At 43.8% G+C, this 20,600-nt stretch overlaps 1 protein-coding gene across 2 annotated transcripts in view; it reads right to left on the reverse strand.

Annotated features, from left to right (window-relative positions):
- LOC127573564 (uncharacterized) overlaps nucleotides 1-20,600 on the reverse strand; it is a 108,906-nt gene that overhangs the window by 66,048 nt on the left and 22,258 nt on the right. The gene's annotated exons all lie outside the window — the stretch shown is intronic.

Here is a 20,600-nt window from a genome sequence, read left to right on the forward strand (position 1 = left end):
CTACGCCAGCTCATCGGGTAATCCCATTCCTCTGTAAGTTTTTTTCCCTGTAACTTATTCTCACTGCATTCCCAATAACTCCCCTCAATTCTACCACACTAGGGGCAATTTACAGTGGCCAATTAACCTACCAACCCACACGTCCTTGGGATGTGGGAGGAAACTGGGACACCTGGGGCAATCCCATGCACTCACTGGGAGAAAGTGGAAATGCCACACAGACAGCACTGGAGATCAGGATTGATCCCAAGTCGCTGGAGCTGTGAGACAGCAGCTCTACCAGATGCACCACTATACCACCCTGGCAAAAGGAACTAGAAAGGAGATGTTTTTTTTTATTGCAGTGACTGGGCAACAGAGAAAGTAAAACTCTTCTTCCTCAGAGAGTACTTTGGGATCTTCAGACATCATTTTCAGACATCAGATGAGATTTGGTTTAACGTGTCATCCAAACAACACTATCATCAGTGATGCAGAACTCCCTCAGCATTGCACTGGAGAGTGTCTACATTTTATACCAGGTTCCATGGAGTGGGAAATTGAACCTACTACCTGGTAAATTGGTAAATTACATTAGTAAATTGGTTTATTATTGTCACATGTACCAAGGTACAGAGAAAAACTTGTCTTGCATACCGTTTAGACCAGAGGTTTTCAACCTGTGGTCCACGGGCCCCGGGGTCTGTGGCAGGTTGCCAGGGGGTCCGCGAGCAAGCCAAGAGAAAGATGGAAAAGCGACCTATTACAAAGACATAGCTTACTTGCTTGCTCCAGTTTTCCACTATTCAGAAAATCAGCCATTTCTATTCTATCTGTTATAAGCGACAACCTTAGAGACTTAGACGGTGTTTCCTTCTGGTAAGCTGCCGCTTAATATTCGATTTGTGTAGTTAGAGTAGTCAGTAGTGTTCACTACTCAGTACTATTCTGTTGTGCACTGTAGTGTTAGCGAGACTGAATGACGTCGTTGGTGTGCCTTAATAATATTGCTTTACTTACCGTGCATTTATGCCACAGTGAAGTCACTGTTTAAACGAAAAGTGCTGCAAGTGTGTAAATTTTAGATTAGTTTGATAATTTTGTTTATCAGTAATAGTAATTAAACTGTTCAGCGTGTATTGCTGAGCATGGAGAAATTTCTGAAGAGAAAAACTGACCAGAAACTGGAAGATTCTGATGACGAAGGGGATAAGGGTGACCGAAAGAGAAAACAACACAAGTACGATCCAGAATACATTTCATATGGCTTCATCGCAGTGGGGACAAATGCGGACCAACCTCTCTGTGTTGTGTGTTTGCAAACACTGCCCAACGATGCAATGAAACCAGCGAAATTGAAGTGCCATTTAACAACAGCGCATCCAGATATTGCCAGTAAGCCGAAGGAATATTTGAGTGGCAAAAGGAGCTGTACCTCAAGCAGAAAGGCAAATGACAGCCTGCGCCACTGTAAGTGAGAAGGCTCTTCGCACATCATATTTGGTAGCATTATGAATAGCACGTTCCAGAAAGCCTCACACAATTGGAGAAGAGCTTATACTGCCTGAAGCAGTGGATATATGAGAAGTTGTACTGGGAAAAGAATCCAGTCAAAAACTGAAAGCCATTCCACTATCTGATAACACAGTAAGCAGAAGAATTGGTGATATGGCAGAGGATATACAGAGCCAGCTGATAGCACATCTTCAGCAAGTCAGATTTGTGATTCAGCTCGATGAAAGTACTGATGTTGCCAGTGCTGCGCAGTTGTTGGCTTATGTTTGATATTGCTGGGAAGGAGAGGCTTTGGAAGACTTTTTGTTTTGCAAGGCGCTCCCAAGGCGTACATCCGGTGAAGAACTTTTCCGTGTGCTTGACACTTTTTTGTACAATCGGCATTGGCGTGGACACAGTGTATTGGAGTATGCAGGGATGGTGCTGCCGCAATGACGGGATGGAAGTCGGGTCTTGTCGCATGAGTGAAAGAAGTAGCTCCACATGTAGCAGCAACCCACTGTATGATTCACTGTGAGGCTTTGGCTGCAAAGAATATGGATGAAAATCTTGCGGATGTGTTCTCTACGTGCATTAAAATCGTTAACTTTATCAAAGCCAGGCCGCTCAATCATCATTTGTTTGAAAACATATGCAGTGAAACGGAAACCGAGCATAAACATTTGTTGCTACATACAGAAGTCAGATGGCTGTGTCGAGGCCGTGTTGTGCAGCGTGTATATGAATTGCGAGATGAACTGCTCATTTTTCTAAATGAGCATAACGGATCATTGGCACAGTTCTTGACAGATGAGATGTGGGTTGCCAGATTAGCTTATCTTGCAGATATTTTCAACATTTTGAACAGCTTAAATCTATCATTGCAAGGACCTGGCTCAAATGTCTTAAAAAACGCATGACAAAATCAATGCCTTCCAGAAAAAACTCCGTATCTGGAAGGGAAGATGCGAGCAAGGCGTCTATGATATGTTTCCGTTGCTGGATGACTTTCTGACAGTGAACGAGACTAAGACAGAGGCCATTGCGAGCACCGTTTTGAACCATATTCAACAGCTGTCACATTATTTCCATGAGTATTTCAGCGACGATGACACGAGCATGTTTGATTGGATTCGTAATCCGTTTGAATGCATGCTCACTGATTTAGCTGGACGTGAACAAGAAGAATTGGCTGAACTGTCATCTGACAGGACTTTGCGCTTGCAGTTCAACCGAATGTCGCTGTTGTCGTTCTGGATAGCATGTTCCCGGGAGTATCCACTGCTGCCCAGCAAAGCCATCAATGTCCTGTTACCATTTGCAACCACTTACTTGTGCGAAATAGCATTTTCCGCAGTCACTGCCATGAAAACCAAATACAGATCAAGACTGAATATTGAGGATGACATATGCGTATGTTTGTCGCACATACCACCACGTTTGGACAAGTTCTGCAGTGCAAAACAGGCACAACCTTCACATTGAACTGAACCCTGAAAGACACCGCTGGTAATTATCGGTGATTGAAATAGTCACTATTTCAATAGGGCCTATGTGCAGTAATTTTAGTGTTGTATGCATGAATTATTGATTGTTTGATTTTGTGGGCTTTGGGGGTCCACCATCTAACAAGGATATGTTCTGGGGGGCTGCAGCATGAAAAAGGTTGAAAACCACTGGTTTAGACAGATAATACATTACAACAGTTCATTGAGGTAGTACAAGATAAAACAATAACAGAATGCAGAATAAAGTATTACAGCTATAGAGAAAGTGCAGTGCAGGCAGACAGTAAGGTGCAAGGTCAGAATGAGGTAGATTGTGAGGTCAAGAGTCCATCTTATCGTATTAGGAAACCACTCAATAGTCTTATAACAGCGGGATAGAAGCTGTCCTTGAGCCTGGTGGTACGTGATTTCAGGCTTTTGTATCTCCTGCCTGATGGTAGGGGGAAGAAGAGAGAATGTCCTAGGTAAGTTGGCTGCTTTACCGAGGCAGTAAGAAATGTAGACCATGGAGTCCATGCAGGGGAGGCTGGTTTCCATGATGTGCTGAGCTGTGTCCACAACTCTCTGCAGTTTCTTGTGGTCTTGGGCAGACCAGCTGCCATACCAAGACATGATGCATCCAGATAGGATGCTTTCTGTGGTGTATCAAAAAAAATTGTTAAGAGTCAAAGGGTTATGCCAAAATTCTTTAGTCTCCTGAGGAAGTTGAAGTGTAATGGGTGTAATTGGGTAGAGCGGTCTTGTTGGGCAGGAAGGGCCTGTTACAGTGCTCTATAAATAAAGTTTTAATGTTTTTTAAAGTTATATTTTAAAATGAAGGTGAGCTTTCTTGCCCATGGCGTCTACGTGGTTGAACCAGGTTGGGCTATTGCTGATGTTCACTCCTAGGAACTTGACGCTCTCAACCCTCTCAACCTCAGCACTGTCAATGTAACCAGTACCATGTGCACCACCCCCTTTCCTGAAGTCAATGACCAGCTCTTTTGTTTTGCTGACATTGAGGGAAAGGTTGTTGTCATGAAACCATGTCACAAGGCTATCTCCTTCCTGTACTCTGACTGATCATCTTGTTAGATGGACTAGAGTTGGAGCAGAATCTGGCCACGCATTCATGAGTGTATAGGAAGAAGATGCAGCCTTGTGGGGCACTAGTGTTGAGAGCAATGATGCTGGAGGTATTGCTGCCTATTCTCACTAATTGTGGTCTGTTGGTCAGGAAATCAAGGATTCACTTGCAAAGGGAGGTGTTGAGTCCCAGGTCTAGGATTTTGGAGATGAGTTTGCTTGGATTTATAGGATTGAAGGTGGAGCTGTAGTCAAAAAACAATAGTCTAACGTATGTGTCTTTACTATCTAGATGCTCCAGAGATGAGGGTAGGGCAGGGAGATGGCAGCCACCGTAGACCAATTTCGATGGTAGGCAAAGTGCAGTGGTCAAGGTTGTATGGGAGGCTGAAATTAATGCGTGCCATGACCAGGCTCTCGAAGCACTTCATGATGGTGGATGTCAGAGCCACTGGGTGGCAGTCATTAAGACATGTTACCTTGTTTTTCTTAGGATGGCAAGTGTGCTCAGAATTAAGCCACATCAGCCTTTGTGATATCATGGAAAGTATTCTGAAGAGGTTTTCTGTCCCTGAGGGAAAGTGATAACAAGTACAAATTGATATAAACAAACCATATAGAATGATGTTTGAGCCTTGCACATTGTTAGCTGAACACTAGATGGCTCACTAATTGGAGCAGTCCCAGATCAGACTGGCTTCCCCAAACCTTCCACCTTCCCTAACTTTCTGCTCAACCTTCCCAGACCACAACATCTATTACTGAAAGTCACACCTATTGCTTCTGCCTTGAGTCAGAAATAATCCCTTCAAGTGAAAAAATAAGTTAGGTATCTTTCACGGTAAGTATATTTTATTTTCTGCCTCCTCTAGACTGGGGAAAAAGCAGAATTTATGCATTCCTTTGTAAAGCACTTCTGTCCTTTATCACCTTATGTCTCCACAAAAATTAGCCTCCTATGTGGTTGTAATGAAGATCAACTGAGGGAAGATCAAGAAATGGCATTCTATATTGCAATTCTGTTTGTTATCTATATCAATGATTTGGATAAGAATGTACAAGTAAGTTTGCAGATGACACTAAAATAGTGGACAGTGAAGGTTATCAAAAATTACAGGGGGATCTTGATCAGCTGGGTAAGTGGGTCGAGGAATGGCAAATGGAATTTAATTCAGATAAGTGTGAGGTGTTGCATTTTGGAAAATCAAATCACAGTAGGACTCTCACAAATGAATAGTAGAGCCTTGGGGAGTGTTGTAGAGGAACAAGGTTCAAGTACATGGTTCCCTGAAAGTGGAGTCACAGATAGGCAGGATGGTGAAGAAGGCTTTTGGAGGTACATAAAATCATGAGGGGCATAGACAGGGTGAATGGACACAGTCTTTTTTCCAGGGTTGGGGAAATCAAGAACTAGAGAGCATAGGTTTAAGGTGAGAGGGGAAATGTTTAACTGGAACTTTAGGGAGCAACTTCTTTACACAAAGGATAGTATGAATTTGGATTGAGCTGCCAGAGGAAGTGATTGAGGCAGGTACAATAACAACTTTTAAAAGACATTTGGACAGGTACATGGCTAGGAAGAGTTTAGAAGGTTATGGGCCAAACGCTGGCAAATGGGAGTAGCTTGGATGGGCATCTTGGTTGGCATGGACCAGTTGGGTCAAGGACCTGTTTCCATGTTGTATGACTCTATGACTCTACAGCTTGTGGACAAGTGGGAGCGTGATTTCAGATCATTACCAATGCTCCCATTTTTTCCTGGTAGCAGTTGATGGTAATGACTGTTATTTGAAAGTATACATCTGTTAGATCCATCTCTTGCTTTCTCCTTTGGTTTGCTGCCATTCCCTTTTACACTGTATCTTTCTTCTTATTTGTCATTTGATTTCTCTTGGCTTTTCACCCTATCCTTCCCATTCCTCGATACTTTCTTAAAACCTGTTACATCTCCAGCTTTAACCATTTCTGATAAAATCACCTTGAATTGTTAACTTTTTTTCACTATACAGATACTGCCTGCCATGAGGAATATCCATAGCATTTTGTTTTTGTTTCCATATAAATTTGGTACATCTTCTCCACTATTCTAATAACACCCTTCTGTTACTTTCTCAAGGAACAATCGGATCAGTCAGGCACAATTCATAAGTAAAATTTCAAGCTGAGGGCTAGAAACCAGTTTACATAGTGTATGTAAATATGTAACATATCTATGACACATGCAATGCTAGCAGCTCTCCATGTTTCTGAGTGATTAATTATACAGTATTCCCACCATTGCAAGCAGTTAGAATGAGAACCCACAATTACATAACAAATTGTCAATGTAAAGAATGGACCAACCTTCCACAAATAAGAATCAATCTTGTTCTTGACAATGATCCTTACGATTTTCCCACCAACGACATAAGATTGGCTGGTTTAGATTTACCAGAATTATACAGCATTCCCTTTTTTGAATGCAAGTTTGACATTTTTGCTAACATTATTTTGCAGCCAAATGTTTTATATGCAGATGGTTTCTAACAGGGGTACCAGCTCATCCAACCTAACTTTTCAATAAGGTGCTCATTCCTGCCCTATCCTTCCTTAAGCCCAAATTGTACATAATCTTGCAACCCTTATATGAACAGCAACTTAAAAGTACAACAGTAATACAAAATCAAAAAGATTAATCATGCAGTTTTAAAAATTGCAACTTAGTCAATATTTTAATTGCACCATTAAGCAATAATAGAATAACCCATATCTTTGAATGATCCAATGGAAAACCTTGCCTTAATGGTCTCTATGGATAGAATTTATTAATCTCAATGTACTCAAATTCTAGAGGCTTGCCCCATCTCTGTAAATTCCACCAGTCCTGTAACCCTCAGAGATCTATATTCCTCCCTTTCTTTCCTGTCATGCACCCCTTTATCCCACCACCAGTGACTGAACATGTGGCTTGTTGTCAATTAGCCTGGTTACACTTGTGGTAAGTTTCCACAACAAGAATAATTTTGGATATTGCAAGGAGAATGGAGTGACAAGAAGCAGACTTGTGTTTGAGAGGGAAAGAAAGAGAGTGTGATGGGGTGAATTGGGAGAGAGGAAGAGAGGTGGTGAGGGAGCAAGAAAGGGAGCAAAGAGGAGGTATAGGGAGAGCAGAGGGAAAGGGGAAAAGAGGGAGGGAGGGAAAGAGAGCAAAGTGGAGAGAGGAGGAAGAGACAAGGGTATGTGGATGGAGAAAGGGAAGAAGAGAGAAAGGAGGGAAAGAAAAGGGAGATATGAGAAGGGCAGGGAGGGAGGAAGATAGTAATTAGTAATTGGTTTATTATTGTTACATGTACTGAGATCCAGTGAAAAGCTTGTTTTGCATGCCATCCAGACGGATCATCCCACACATAAATACATCGAGGTAGTACAAAAGGTAAAACAATAACAGAATGCAGAATATAGTGTTACAGTTACAGAGAAAGTGCAGTGCAGAAAGGCAGATAAGGTGAAAGGGCCATGACGAAGCGGACTGTGAGATCAAGAGTTCACCTTTATCATACAAGAGGTCCATTTAAGAGTCTTATAAAGCTGTCCTTGAGCCTCGTGGCTTTCAAGCTTTTGTATCTTCTGCCTGATGGAAGGGGGGAGAAGAGAGAATGACAGGGGTGGAGAGGGGTCCTTGATTATGTTGGCTGCTTTCCTGAGGCAGTGGGAAGTGTAGACAGACTCTGTGGAAGGGAGACTGGTTTTTGTGATAGACTGGGCTGTGTTCACAACTCCCTGCAATTTCTTGCAGTCTTGGGCAGAGCAGTTGCCATACCAAGCCATGGTGCAGCTGGATAGGATGCTTTCTATAGTGCATCTGTAAAAATTAATGAGTAGCATCAGGGACATGCTGAATTTCCTTAGCCTTCTGAGGAAGTAGAGGCGCTAGTGTGCTTTCTTAGCCATAGTGTCTACTTGGCTGGACCAGGACAAATTGTTGGTGCTATTCACACCTGGGAACTTGAAGTTCTCAACCATCTCCACCTCAGCACCATTGATAAAGACAGGGATGTGTACTCCACCCTGTTTCATGAAATCAGTGACCAGCTCATTTGTTTTGCCGACATTGAGGGAAAGGTTGTTGTCTTGACACCATGCCACCAGGTTCTCTTATTGTTGTGCTCCATCTTATTGTTGTTTGCGATCCAGACCACTATGATGTTGACACTTGCAAACTTGTAGGTGGAGTTAGAGCAGAATCTGGCCACACAGTCATGAGTGTATAGGGAGGAAAGTAGGGGGCTGAGAACACAGCATTACGGAGGACCAACGTTGAGGATAATCGTGGTGGCGGTGTTGCTGCCTATCCTTACTGATTGCGGCCTGTTGGTCAGGAAGTCAAGGATCCAGTTGCAGAAGGAAATGCTGAGACCTCGTTCAAGGAGTTTGGAGAAGAGTTTTTTAATTTTTTAAAAAAAAATTTTTAATTTTACTTACAGCATGGTAACAGGCCCTTCCGGCCCAACGAGTTCGCGCCGCCCATTTTAAACCCAATTAACCTACCTGTACATCTTTGCAATGTGGGAGGAAACCGGAGCACCCAGAGGAAACCCATGCAGGCATGGGAGAACGTACAAACTCCTTACAGACAGCGACAGGAATCGAACACCGATCGCTGGCGCTGTAATAGCGTCGCGCTAACCGCTACACTACAGTGCCGTTTGTTTAGAATTATGGTACCAAAGGTGGAGCTTTGGTCAATAAATGGGAGTCCGACATAGGTGTCTTTGTTATCCACAGATGAGTGTAAGGCCAGAGAGATGGTGTCCACCATGGACTTGTTTTGGCAGTAGGCAAATTGAGAGAGAGAGGAGATGGTGTGCTGGGTGGGAGGAAATGATGGTTCAGAGGAAGTTGGGGCCTCAGAGATATGGAGAGAGAGCAAGAGTATTAGTATAGAGAGAAATGAAAAGATGTGGGAAAAGGAGACAGAGCAGGAAATAGATGAATAGGTAAGGAGGGAGAGGAATAGGAAGAGAGGATGAGAGTTGGATGACAAAGAGGGAGGGAAAGAGGCAAAGGGAGAGAAGTGATGGGGTGGGAGACAGTTTGAGGATGGAGAAAAAGGAGGAAGAGACAGGTGAAGAGAAGGCAAAGAGAGAGGTAGGGGAAGACAGAGGAATAAAAATTAGAGTGGGGTAGGTATTGGGAGAAAGGAAGAGAGGGAATGAGAGGGAGAGAATAGGTGGGGGTGGGACATTGAGGGAGGGAGGGTTGGTATTGGTCTTAGTTTATTATTGTCACTTGTACTAAGGTACAGTGAAAAACTTGTCTTGCATACCGATCGTACAGGTCAATTCATTACACAGTGCAGTTACATTGGGTTAGTACAGAGTGCATTGATGTAGTACGGGTAAAAACAATTACAGTACAGAGTAAAGTGTCACAGCTACAGAGAAGGTGCAGTGCAATAAGTTGCAAGGTCACAACAAGGTAGATCGTGAGGTCATAGTCCATTTCATTGTATAAGGGAACCGTTCAATAGTCTTATCACAGTGGGGTAGAAGCTGTCCTTAAGTCTGGTGGTATGTCCCTCAGGCTCCTGTATCTTCTACCCGATGGAAGAGGAGAGAAGAGAGAATGACCCAGGTGGGTGGGGTCTTTGATTATGCTGGCTGCTTCACCAAGACAATGAGAGGTAAAGACAGAGTCCAAGGAGGGCAGGCTGGTGTCCATGATGCACTGAGCTGTGTCCACAACTCTCTGCAGTTTCTTGCGGTCCTGGGCAGAGCAGTTGCCGTACCAAGCCGTGATACATCCAGATAGGATGCTTTCTATGGTGCATCAATAAAAGTTGGTGAGAGTCAAAGGGAACAAACCAAATTTCTTTAGCCTCCTGAGGAAGTAGAGGTGCTGGTGAGCTTCCTTGGCAGTGGCATCTATGTGACTTGACCAGGACAGGCTGTTGGCGATGTTCACTCCCAGGAACTTGAAGCTCTCAACCCTCTCGACCTCAGCACCATTGATGTAGACAGGTGCATATACACTGCCCCCTCTCCTGAAGTCAATGACCAGCTCTTTTGTTTTGTTGACATTGAGGGAAAGGTTGTTGTCATGACACCATTCCACTAAGCTCTCTATCTCCTTCCTGTACTCAGACTCATCGCTGTTTGAGATAAGGCCTACAACAGTGGTATCACCTGCAAACTTGTAGATGGAGTTAGAGTGGAATCTCGCCACACAGTCATGAGTGTAGAGGGAGTAGAGTAGAGGGCTGAGGACGCAGCCTTGTGGGGCACCAGTGTTGAGAATAATTGTGCAGGAGGTATCGCTGCCTATCCTCACTGACTGCGGTCTGTTTGTTAGAAAGTCAAGGATCCAGTTACAGAAGGAGGTGTTGAGTCCTAGGTCTTGGAGTTTGGTGACAAGCTCGCTTGGGATTGTTGTATTGAAGGCAGAGCTGTAGTCAATAAACAATAGTCTAATGTAGGTGTCTTTACTGTCCAGATGCTCCAGAGCTGAGTGTAGGGCCAGGGAGCTGGCATCTGCTGTAGACCTGTTCTGATGATAGGCGAATTGCAATGGGTCCAGGTTGTCTGGGAGGCTGGAGTTGATGCGTGCCATGACCAACCTCTCAAAGCACTTCATGATGGTGGATGTCAGAGCCACTGGTCAGTAGTCATTGAGGCATGTTACCTTGCTTTTCTTCGGCACCGGGATGATAGTGGTCTTTTAAAACAGGTGGGAACTTGAGATTGAAGCAGGGAGAGGTTAAATATGTCCACAAATACTTCTGCCAGCTGATCAGCACAAGATCTGAGCACATGGCTGGGGACACCATCTGGGCTAGGTGCTTTCCTTGTGTTCACTCTCTGGAAGACTGATCTTACGTCCTCCACTGTGATCACAGGTGCAGCTGCGTTAGAGGCTGTCAGGGTGGATGGTGACAATCCACTTCCCTTCTGTTCAAAATGCACGCAGATGCGTTAAGTTCATCAGGAAGGGATGCGCTGTTGTTAACTATGCAGCCCGACTTCGTCTTGTAGCCTGTTATGGCATGTAAGCCCTGCCATAACAGGCGGCTGGTCAGGGACTCTATTTTGAGTCGGTATTGCCTCTTGGCATCCCTGATAGCTTTCCGAAGGTCATACCTCGATTCCTTGTACAGATCAGGATCACCAGATTTGTGTGCAGCAGTCCTCTCCTTTAGTAGGGAGTGGATCTCCCGGTTCATTCATGGTTTCTTGTTTGGGAACACCTGTATTGTCCTCTTTGGTACACAGTCCTCCACACGCTTGCTGATAAAGTCTGTGATGGTGGTGGCATACTCATCAAGGCTGGCAGCTGAGTCTTTGAACATGGAGAGAAAGGTGGAATTTCCCCTTCCCATCCCATCTCATCTCCCGTCCCTTATTTTCTCTTCCCCTCTCCATTCCATTTACTTTCACCCTCCTCGCTCTTTTCTCACCTTCTTCACTTTTCTTTGCCCTCTCCATCCCACACTCTGCCTCTCCACCAAGTCTCTCTTCCCCAGATCTTCACCTTCCTCTCTCTCCCCCCCATCACCCAACCCTCTCTATAACTCCCTCCCTGCCTCTGCCTCTCTCCCCCTTCACTTTCTCTGCCCACCTTCTTCTCTCTATTCCCTTCCCCTGACCCCCAACTCATCTGCAGAGACCAAAAGTCTGCAGGACCCATGCCCACTCAATGCAATCCTCAACCAGCCAACCAGGTCAGGTGTGTGCCAACTTGTGAAAGTTATTTTGCTTTACCTCACTATCTTTAATTAGTTTTTGTATTTTAGTCATTTTAGTTAACTTAATTTTTGTTTATTAAAAACCTGTAATGTTTTCAAAAAAAAATTTCAACTCTAATAGTTTTTAAGTGGCTCTAAATGTCAGAGACAATTCAAAACTTCTAAAATCAGCAACACGTTTTACAGCCAACTAAGCCAGCTTTACCAGCTGTCACACGGTCTCAGGGATTTCATGGTCCTCCTTACTGCACCATCTGAGGTCTCCTTGCCATTCAGACCATGATGTAAAAGGCCAATGAAATCCAGCTCAGCTAACTGTTGAGTAGGCAGGACAACTGCCGTGAACTGCTGCCTGCATTGTGGATAGCTTAGCTTGAAGAGAAAATTATGAACATAATGGCTGAAGTAGAAGTAAAAGTTGATTACAGCAATTAAACCCTTCACATTGTTCCAATGGTAACTACTCTCATCTGATGGGCTAGATCTAATGAGAATGTTCAGGCTTGTAAGTTCTAGCTAGTTTATAAAGAAAAGAACCCCACTTGTTCTGACTATGGGAATTAATTGCCAGAGGACTACTTGTGACCCATATACAGAGCAGTTGCTTGTTATAAAGGTAACCTTCCATTAATTATTTGATACAAATTTAATCCTAGCTATGATGAGACAAGCTCATTACTACTAAAAACTGAATGAATCATAACATTATTGACATACAGCAGGCATTTAAACAGAGATCATTTAACAATTGTGGCTCATATTTTATTTTAATAAAAGTCATTATTTTTTCATCTTTCTTCCAGGCCTTTGATGTGTCAATGTGGAATTCTGAGCTCGTTTAGCTATGAATAATGCCCTGGAAGCTTGTGCGCACATTGTCTGTACTTGAATGATGAAGCCAAAGGTGTTTCTTCAATTGGGTAAGACCGTTTACACCCAAATCACCTTCCCTCTCATCGAGATGATGAGTTACGGTGAACAACAAGCACTTCACCGGTGGAGTGCAGATTGTTGCTGGTGTTACAGTGGCCTTCAAACAAATGAGGAAAGGCTAATGTATTATAGCTGCTGTTATGGGTAAGTAAACTGTGTCTGGCAGCAGCATATATTCCCTGAATTTGGGGTATCTTCTCCTCTCCCTTCAGCTTTATATTCTGGTTCAAAAATGTACATTGCTGCTTGCAGGCTTTAAGGATAATCTGTTAGGTAGTACACTAAAAAGAGGGCTCCAATTTTAGTATCAATCATCCCAGGCCTGCTGTAGCAGAGTTGGATCAGAGTGAATGTTCCTTCACTCTACCTCAACGTGCCTTGGCCTCAATTTTAGAAAAGGGCCCTTGATTGCTTCAGTACAGAAATTTTTCGATTCCTTTATCTTGTGACTTCAGTTATTCAGATCACAACAGAAGCATTTTACTCCTTTCAGATTTACTTTCTCTATAATCTGGAAAGAGACTGTTGAATCACATTTCCTGTCAGATCCTGAACACACCACTGGAATTTTGAACATCTGTGAGCACATTCCATCTGGGACCTGAATCTGAGCTCCTTGGGTTTGACTCAGTTCACCAGTGTTCTTAGTGTCCGTCAACATGACATAAGCAAACAGATTCTTTTCCACAAATCTTTAAGTACCGTCTAAGGATGTGGATCAGTTACTCAAGGTTTTATGCTCTAAAGAAGAAAATATATTCCTTTAGGGTTATCAATAAACTTTAGTCAGATTTTCAGCTCCACCTGAAATCACAATGTCAGTGTTAACACTCTTGCCAGTAAATCTTAAGTCTATACATACAGTCTAGGCAGATACTCCAGTGTGAAACAAATATTGCACTTTCCAAGGAGATGGCTTTTGACCAAGGTATTAAACCATCTACCCTCTCACAGGGGCAGAAAAGATCCATTGGCATTATTTCATAGAACAGCAGGGGAGCACACTGTGTTGTCAAAATATTTAACCAAAGTCAATGTCAACAAAAACAGATTAAGATGTCATTATTAAAGAGTCATGGAGTCATTGAAAAATACAGGCCTTTTGGCCCATTGAGTCTGTGCTATCAAGTACCTGTTTTTTTTAACACTAGTTTTACCCTAATCCATTTTATTTTCCCCATGTTCCCAGATTCTACCATTCATCTACACACCAGGGGCAATTTACTGTGGCCAGTTAACCTACCAATCCACATATTTCTGGGGATATGGGAGGAAACTGGAACACTTACAGGAAACCAAGCAGTCACAGGAGAATATGCATACACACAGCGCCGGAGATCAGGATTGAACACCAGTCACTGGAGCGGCAAGGCAGCAGTTCCACCAGCTGCGCCACACAGCAAAAGTAAATTAAATGAATGAATCACCATCACATGAAGTCCCAAATCTTCAAAGGGGATGTTGCTGCTAATCAGCCTACAACTGCATTGCTCTTAAGTATATAAAAATATTACTTTTATCATTCTCTGAGCTGAGGAAGAATTCTTTAAACTTTGCACTTTGCAATTTAATGTTATAAATTGCTGAATTCTTTCAATAGAATATTAAGATTTTCATCTTTTTCTAGTCTTTTACATATTTCAGTGTTAGGACACCACATTACCCCTTCACACCTTTGCCAGGAGTATTGTGGACATAGTGGATAAATGGGGGAAATGGGTGGACAGTAGGTGGAGTAGGACATGGTAGAGGGTAGGTTCTGGAGCTGGGAAGAAGAGTGCAGGAGGGGTTGGAGCAGAAGGTGGAGAGAGTAAGTGAGTGAGCCCCAGTATTGGAATTAGTGGATGCGTCTCTGCCCTACCTACTCTGTCCCTCCTTCCTTTAATCCCTTTCATCTCCTCTCTTTTATTTCTCTCTCTCTCTTCTACTTCTTTTCACTCTCTCACTTAAATTGCTTCCATCGCACTCCCTCCCTTTTGCTCCACCACTTTCTAACCTGCTCCCTCTTCTACCAGCTCCCTCCCTCTCTCTCCCCAACACACTCCATCCTGCTCTCTCTTCCATTCCCGTTCCCTTCCTTTTTTCCCTCTCAAAACCCCTGCCCTCCCTTTCTCTACCACCTGTCTGTCCCACTCATCCACCCCCCTCCCTTCAACTCTCTTCCATTCTGTCTACCTCTTTTTCTTCTTTACCCACTACTCTCCCTCTCCTAACCCCTTCCTTCTCTCTTCCATCCCCTTTCCTATCTTCTTGCACACTCCTCCTGCCCAATTTAAACCCCTGCCTCTCTTCTACCCTCACTCTCTCTCCCATTCTTGCACAGCCTTTCTCTCCCATCCTTTTCCTCCCTCTCTCTACCCTCTTCATCTTCCTCCTCTTTTCATTTCACCCATCTCTCCACCCTCATACTTTCACCCTTTTCTTTCCTATCCTCCACTCATCACCCCGCTCAGTCTGTCTTCTCCCCCTCTCAAAACCTATCTTCTTCCCTCCGCACTCCAATGCCCTTGTGCATCTCATCCAAAAATATTCTTGTCATGGAATGAGTGTGGCCAAATTAAGTGATTATGGACCACATGGTCAGTTGTCAGTCAGGGAACGATGAAAAGCAGGGGTGTGTAAGAGGACAGAGTTGGAGGAATGCAGAGGCCAAAGGGTTATAGCACTGGAGGAGGTAACAAGGGGGTTTGAACACAATGGCAATTTTAAATTATATTCATAGTGTCCATTAAGACAAAACATTTTCCATTTGACCACTTAAAATTGAAAGCAAAGCATTTTCCTTTGGACCACTCAAAAATATTGGTATTCTATTATTGTTTAACAGTGTGATTAAAACCATGATTAACTCGCAATTAATTTTTTTAATTGCATGATTTATCTTTTTAGTAGTGATTAGTTTTAATGTTAAATATGTTAATGAACACAGCAAATGATGTGGCTGAGAAGCTGGTGCAGGAGGGAGGGTTTTAGATTTTAGATTTCTGGATCATTGGGATCTCTTCTCGGGAAGGTGGGACCTGTACAGAGAGGACGGGTTACACCCGAACCAGAAGGGGGCCAATATCCTTGCAGTGAGATTTGCTAGGGTGGTTCGGGAGGGTTTAAACTAGTTTGTGAGGGGGAAGGGAACCGGAGGAGTAGGTCAGAGGAAGAAGGGAATGGGGAAAAGTTAGATCAAACAGGTAGAGAGGCTTTGGGGAAGGAGAAGCAGAATACAGGCTATAAAAGTAGTAAGGTAGATGGACTGAAGTGTGTTTACTTAAATGCAAGAAGTGTCAGGAATAAGGGGGATGAACTGAAGGCTTGGATAAGTACGGGGGACTATGATATCGTGGCTATTACTGAGACGTGGCTGACGTCAGGAGAGGAGTGGATATTAAATATTCCTGGTTTTCGGTGTTTTAAGAGGGATAGGGAAGGGGGGAGAAGAGGAGGAGGGGTGGCGATACTGGTCAGGGACACTGTTACGGCTGTGGAAAAGATGGATGTTGTAGAAGGATCATCTCTAGAGTCCGTATGTGTGGAATTAAGGAACAAGAAAGGAGCAGTTACTCTACTAGGAGTATTCTATAGGCCCCCCGGTAGCAGTAGAGATATAGAGGAGCAGATTGGCAGGCAGTGTTTGGAGAGAAGCAAAAATAACAGGGTTGTTATAATGGGAGACTTCAACTTCCCAAATATAGACTGGAACCTGCTTAGTGCCAAAGGTTTAGGTGGGACGGAATTTGTTAAATGTGTCCAGGAGGGATTCCTGACGCAGTATGTTGACAGGCCGACTAGAGGGAATGCCATGGTAGATCTAGTTTTAGGAAATGAACCGGGACAGGTGAAGGATCTATTGGTGGGTGAGCATTTGGGGGACAGTGACCATTGCTCCATAACCTTTAAAATTGTCATGGACAGGGACAGGTGCAGAGAGGACAAAAGGATTTTTAATTGGGGAAGGGCGAACTATGAGGCTATAAGGAGAGAACTTGGGAGTGTAAATTGGGATGTCCTTTTTGAAGGGAAATGTACCATGGAGATGTGGTCGATGTTCAGGGATCTTATGCAGGATGTTAGGGATAAATATGTCCCGGTGAGGCAGAGAAGGAATGGCAGGGTGAAGGAACCGTGGGTGACGAGAGAGGTGGAATGACTTGTTAGGGAGAAGAAGGTAGCGTACATGAGGTATAAGCAGCAAGGTTCAGACGGGGCCCGTGAGGAATATAGGGTAGCGAGGAAGGAACTTAAGAAAGAGCTGAGGAGAGCTAGAAGGGGACATGAAAAGGCATTGGCTAGTAGGGTTAAGGAAAATCCCAAGGCCCTTTTCAAGTATGTGAAGGGTAGGAGGATGGCTAGGGTAAAGGTAGGTCCAATTAAGGACAAAGGTGGGAGAATTTGCCTGGAGGTGGCAGAAGTGGGAGAAGTTCTCAATGAGTACTTCTCTTCAGTATTCACCAGGGAGAGGGGTCTTGATGACGTGGAAGGGAGTGCTGGTCGGGGTAATGTTCTCGAGGTTGTAGATATCAAGAGAGAGGATGTGTTGAAGTTGTTAAATAATATTAAGACAGATAAATCTCCGGGGCCTGACGGGATTTTCCCCAGGCTGCTTCGAGAGGCTAAGGAGGAAATTGTTGAACCGCTGGTAAGGATCTTTGAGTCCTCGTTGTCCACGGGGATGGTGCCAGAGGATTGGAGGGTTGTGAATGTTGTCCCCTTGTTCAAAAAAAGGTAATAGGGATAGGCCAGGGGATTATAGACCAGTAAGTCTCACGTCTGTGGTGGGTAAGCTGTTAGAAAGGATTCTAAGGGATAGGATTTATGAACACCTTGAGAATCATGGACTGATTAGGGACAGCCAGCATGGCTTTGTTAAGGGAAGATCTTGCCTCACAAGCCTGATAGAGTTCTTTGAGGAGGTGACCAGCAAGATTGATGAGGGCAGTGCGGTGGATGTGGTTTACATGGATTTTAGTAAGGCGTTTGATAAGGTTCCTCATGGTAGGCTTCTTCAGAAGGTCAGAGGCCAAAGGATCCAGGGAAGCTTGGCTGTGTGGATTAGGAATTGGCTTGCATGTAGAAAGCAGAGGGTTGTGGTGGAAGGAGTGCCCTCGGATTGGAAGGCAGTGACTAGTGGTGTCCCGCAGGGATTGGTTCTGGGACCTCTACTTTTTGTGATATTTATAGATGACTTAGATGAGGGGGTGGAGGGCTGGGTTAGTAAGTTTATGGATGACACTAAGATCGGTGGTGTTGTGGATAGTGTGGAGGGCTGTCGGAGCTTACAGAGGGATATTGATAGGATGCAGAGCTGGGCTGACAAGTGGCAGATGGAGTTCAATCCAGAGAAGTGTGAGGTGGTACACTTTGGAAGGACAAACTCCAGGGCAGAGTACTGGGTAAATGGCAAGGTACTTGGCAGTATGGAGGAGCAGAGGGATCTGGGGGTTCATATTCACAGTTCATTGAAAGTTGCCTCACAGGTGGAAAGAGCAGTTAAGAAGGCCAATGGGATGTTGGCTTTCATAAGTCGCGGGATTCAGTTTAAGAGCCGCGAGGTGATGATGCAGCTTTACAAAACTCTAGTTAGGCCACACTTAGAGTACTGTGTTCAGTTCTGGTCGCCTCATTATAGGAAGGATGTGGAGGTGTTGGAGAGGGTGCAGAGGAGATTTACCAGGATGCTGCCTGGATTGGAGAGTATTGAATATGAGGAGAGGCTTAAGGTGCTAGGACTTTATTCACTGGAAAGGAGGAGGATGAGAGGAGACATGATAGAGGTATATAAAATATTGAGAGGAATAGATAGAGTAGACAGTCAGCACCTCCTTCCCAGGGCACCAATGCTCAAGACGAGAGGTCATGGCTTTAAGGTTATGGGTGGGAGGTTCAGGGGAGATGTCAGGGGGAGGTTTTTCACCCAGAGAGTGGTTGGTGCATGGAATGCACTGCCTGGGGTGGTGGTGGAGGCAGATACATTGGACAGGTACAAGAGTTTGTTGGATAGGCATATGGAGGAATGTGAGATGGAGGGATATGCGGGAGGAAGGGGTTAGGTAGTGTGAGGGTGGTTTGATGGACGGCACAACATGGGGGGCTGAAGGGCCTGTTTTGTGCTGTATGGTTCTATGGTTCTATGGTATGGAAACATCTTTTCTGCAGATTTCGGCTGATAAACTGGTTGGTTCTATTTTTTTCACATGAATCATCGTTATATTTCAAAATTTGCTTTTCCAGTCAAAGACAAATTTCGTGAAGGTTTGAAACAAACAGGGATTGGATGAATTCCTACCCTAGTTAGGAAACATCTATATATATAAAAGTAAGCTGCAAAATAATCTTAGCACACGTGTTAAAACGCCATTCCGAAAAAGGAGAGGTATAAATCTGCTAACACTAAGCTCGTCAATCTAACATCAGTAGTCCCCAAAGGCACACTACAACTCAGGAAGAAAAGGTGTAACATTGCCTCCTAAATCTTTGGCCAACAATTCCAATGAAATCAATGGGGACTTGGATCCTGCATCAGCTCTGAATTGGCAAGGATTTGTGGACCGTATCTCATGTGGAGTCCAGCAGCAAAATGAACCAACAAATCAGGTCTTCTGAATCTGCCAGTAATTTGACAGTACATGAACAGAACAATGGAGCTTACTGTGGTTTTAATGGCTGAACAGTGGCAGTTGCATTCAGAACGGTTGGCAATAGTCAGCATGATCCGGCCCAGTATTCTCTGTTTAACATCAGAACTAAGGCTAATTTATTCCATGTTGCAAAGTGCCATCTGGGTCAGTGATAGACTCTTTCACCCTGCCATAAATCTGCTCCTTCCAACATCTTCAGCATACCTCCAGGTTGACTCTCCAGTATAGGACAGAGAGGGTGGCTCACAGAGGCATTTTTGTAATGAGATATTAAACTGAGACCTTGGGACAGTTATTGTCTCTGTTCATCTTGCCACTGAAAAATGGACCAAATGGGCACAAATAAGAAATTAAATAGGTCAAGGGTCCTCATTATTAAATGGTGGGGAAGCCAGTTCTATCAGTGTTACTAATTAATAGTCACCGTATGGAGCGATGACACAAAGATAGGGAGGAAAGTGAGTTGTGAAGAGGACATAAATTGTCCATTTTGGCAGGGAAAATAAAAACATTTATTACCTAAATGGTGAGATGTTAAAAAGCTCTAGAGATGTAAATGTACATGTAAAAGATGTAGAGGGATCTGGGAGTCCTAATGCATGACTTGCAAAAGGCTGGTATGGAAGTAAGTTGTAAAGCTACTGAATGTTATTTTTTATTGCAAGGAGAATTAAATACAAAAGTAGGGAGGTTATGCTTCAGTTACATAAGGCACTGATGAGACTATACCTGAAATACTTTGTACAGTATTGATCTCCTTATTTAAAGGATGATTCAATGAATAATGACACACTCCTGGTTCTTGGACATGATGAAGGTCATCCTTTTCCTACAGGAAGGTGACCAGTCAAACTGCCAGGGAGCAGATAGGCATAGGTTCCAGGGAGGTCATCCCCTGAATGACCATGCCATTGATTTGGCTGCTATGTTGGAAACTATCTAATGTCTTCACCAGGTCTGCTCAGGTAAGATTCATGTCTTCCATCTGACATCACTCTCTAAATAGACAGTGTAGATATTACCTGCAGACCCCTGTGCTTGCAACCCATCCCTCCATCGGTTACCAGCATTCTATAATTACTGATGGGTGCTTCAATCCACCTCCTTCAGCTGCACTATCATGTTCTCCTTACTATTACTTACTTCATTTCACATCACTTCTACACTATATTGACATCTCAGGGGACTACTGCCAACTACCATCCTTCTATCTAAATTAGTAAATTGGGTTATATTGTCACATGTACTGAGGTACAGTGAAAAACTTTGTTT

This window comes from Pristis pectinata, chromosome 1, assembly GCF_009764475.1.
Source record: "Pristis pectinata isolate sPriPec2 chromosome 1, sPriPec2.1.pri, whole genome shotgun sequence".
Taxonomy (NCBI): domain Eukaryota; kingdom Metazoa; phylum Chordata; class Chondrichthyes; order Rhinopristiformes; family Pristidae; genus Pristis; species Pristis pectinata.